This window comes from Tupaia chinensis, unplaced genomic scaffold, assembly GCF_000334495.1.
Source record: "Tupaia chinensis unplaced genomic scaffold, TupChi_1.0 Scaffold000213_1, whole genome shotgun sequence".
Classification (NCBI taxonomy): Eukaryota; Metazoa; Chordata; class Mammalia; order Scandentia; family Tupaiidae; genus Tupaia; species Tupaia belangeri.
Window position 1 is genome coordinate 479,621 of NW_006159688.1, and position 3,586 is coordinate 483,206.

A 3,586-nucleotide genomic window follows, 5' to 3' on the forward strand; every position below is an offset into this window, starting at 1 on the left:
GGGGGGGGCGGAAGCCATTGAGGGCAATCATGAATGTCAGGGACAATGGAGGAGGAAGATGGGACATGGCAGAGGGTGGGGATGGGGAACCTAGGATGGCAAAACAAAAGGCAAGGTATGCAGGACACAAAAATTGGGAAATCATTTGCTGAGAACATATATGTTGATGTGCTTGATTGAGCCAATGCACAGTGTATTTTGGATGGAAAATTCATATGTGTGTTGTGATGAGAAAAAATTTATAATAAAAAACAAAGTATAAAAAAAAAAAAAGGAGGGAGAAGAGGATAAAGACAGCAGTGAACAATAGAGAGGCAGGATGTTAATGAGAAATAGATATGGTTTATTACCTGTTGATGATGACATGTATAGTATTCTCAACTGAACCGGTCTGGAAAGTATTTCATGATGGGTGAAGTCTTTTTAATAAGCAAAATGAGAAATAGTGATTGACTGTTTAAAAAAATTATAATAATAATTATTGGGAAAAGCATGGAAAAGATATTGAATGATAAAGCGGGGAGATTGATATCTCTGTATTGACTGACATGCATGGCATTCCCTTTTGAAAAAGCAATGGAAGTCAATGTAAAGTTATATGTAATCTAGTGTAATAGAAAGAAGATTATGATGATAATAAAATAAAAAAAAAGAATAAAGAGGTGAATAGAGGCAATGAGTTAATGGTTTAACTGTTTTCAAATTTTTCTAATCTTGGCAGACAGAAATTTTAATTGACAAAATAATTGTACATAATAATACATATATTATTTTTAAATAGAAAAATACAATGTCTATTGATTGAATTAGGGCAATTATTACATCTGCCATCTCAGCCATTTGTCATTACTATATACTATAAAAATTCAAAATCCTCTGAGATTTTTAATAAATTTTTATTAACTATACTTATCCTACTGTGTTTTATAACCTTTGAAATTCTTCCTCTTATTTGTCTGTAATTTTGTTTCCATTAATCAACATCCCTCTGTCCTGCTCCCCTAGCCTTCCTAGCCTATAATAGTCATTCTTCAATTCTCTACTCTTGGAGGCTGTTTTAAAATTTTCCACATAGGTCTTAGTTTGCTATTGTGTGGCTAACAAAAATACCTGAAACTGGGTGACTTATATGGAACATAAGCTTATGGCTTATTATTCTGGTGACTAGAAAGTCCAAAACTATGGGACTGGCATCAGGCTGGTTATGTCACACCATAGCCAACAGTAGCAGAGAGGTTGGTGGGTGGCAAGCAAGCGACCTGGGCACATCACTCTTCCTCTTATAACAACACATTATCATGAGAACCAACTCATTCTCACAACAGCTGAAACTTACTGTGTCTTTTGGACAGCATTAATACATTCATGAGGGTGATACCCCCTCCCCCCCATGATTCAATCACTGCCCACTAGACCTCACTTTTTAAAGGTCTCACTACTTCCCAACATGATTAAACTGGGGCCAAATTCCAAAACATGAATCATGAGGGGAAGCCACTATTCAAACCAGAGTATTCTGTCCCTGGCCCCAAGGGTTCAAGTCTTTCTCACATAGAAAATACTGTATAACCCAGTAAATTCATTCTTAGGTATTTGCCCAAAGGATAGAAAAGTTCTAACTTGGAAAAATAGTTACACATTCATGTTTATTACAGCATTATTTACAATTGTTAGGACATAGAATCAACTCAGATGTCCAAAAATAGATGTGCAGATTGAAAAAGAATGATTCAATGTGTATCACCTCTCAAAAGAGGGTCACTATCTTTTTTAGTCCCCTCACACTCCAGCAAGAGCCACCACCTTCCATTAGCCCCTTCCAGAACAGCCCCCTCCATGTCACACTGGATACACACAGATCAGTGTTGAGAATAAATAACTCAAAAGAATAAAACCCAGTCACACTATGGAAGGACATTTTATTACTGAATAGGAAAACAAGAAAGTCAGGAGGCTTGGATCAGTCATTCACCAACCAAACAATACCTAAGAAACATTGAATGGAAGAATATGACCTTTATTGATAAGGTAACAAATTTGCCATTGCTAATAAAATATCTTCTTCCATTCCACACTCCCCCATTCTGTGTCAGCCACATTATGCTTCCAGTGTTCTTTGTACAAGATGTCATTTTCACTGCTGACCAGTCTTTTAAGGGATATTTCTGTTGTATGACTCATCCATCACTGCTTCTTTCTCCTGGAAATTCATCAAGACTTGAATGAAAACTTCACCTTGTCTGAAAAAGCTTCCCAAACTAGCTCCACATAGAGCTCTGCTGTGCTCTCATGACACTGTTATACTAATATCATACCTTAGATATGTTTATATATTTAGATATAAAATGTGTCTCTGTGTGCACACACATGTGCATGTTGGTAACATGTTAAATATTATTTAATTTTTTTCATAGTGAGAACATTGTCACACTCATCTGTAGTAGCATATTTCTAGTACTAGCAGAACTCCTATTACACTGTCAGGATCACAAAATGTATGTTGACAGATTAAAGGACAATTTGACTAAGTAATTGCAGTTTTACTAGCCCTGATAAATGCAGAGTCAGGAATGTAATTGAATCTAATTTTAGGGCACAAGCTTCTATTTTACTAACATTCATTTCTGAAGCAAAATCTTACCGAGGATAGTCCAGAAGGGATAGAGATTGGGTTGAACCTAGGTTGGCTCCAAGCTTACCTGTGAATTTTATAATCTTTTTAAAATTAACAGTTCATATGAGACTGTTTTCATGTCACTTTTTTCCTAAAATGAATGCAAAAATAATTCTGATCAAATGAAAGCTTAAATAATGATTGTATACTACAGTGACTAGAACACAGATTTTGGCTTTGAAAAGAAGAGTTCTGATTCTCAGATGTACCACTTACACAATTGTGAGTCTTTAGGCATGAGCTCATCTTTCTGAGCATCCTTTCTTCATATGTAAGAAAGAAGTAAAATCCTTTCTTAATTGCAGTACATAAGTGAACCATTCACAAGATATTTTAAGTCTTGTAGTGTGAAGACTAGAGAGGACATCACGACTCCACAACTGGCTGTTCCCCAACTGCCTACAGATCTCCTGATGGTAGGAACAGGAAGAATAAGAAGGAACAGATGAATACGGAGCTGAAATTGGACACCTGCATTTGGACTCAGGGATCTCTGTTCTCCTTCAGTCTTGTAGCCTCTAGTCTCTCAAACAAATATATTCTCTAGACTCAGATTCCTCCTCTCCCATGATGGCTTGGGCTAACACCATCTACATAATTCATAGATGAGGAGTCCAAGCCCTCATCGTTCAGTTAGTTGGTGGCAGAATAAGGATAAGATGGAACCAGCAATCCAATGAAGAGCTCTCTCTGCTATCTGCAACTACTTCTCTCAGCAAGAAATTCCCTCTTTTGTGAAAAACAAACAAAAAAGAATCACTTGTCATTTCCAAAATCTCCATGGGTTATTATCACATTGTATTCCTAGATATCATATTTTTAAAGGATGACAATAACTAATTTTAACAGAAATAATAATAATAATAAACAGAAGAAGAGAAAACAAAAATTAAAACCTGTAGAGGGTGCTTG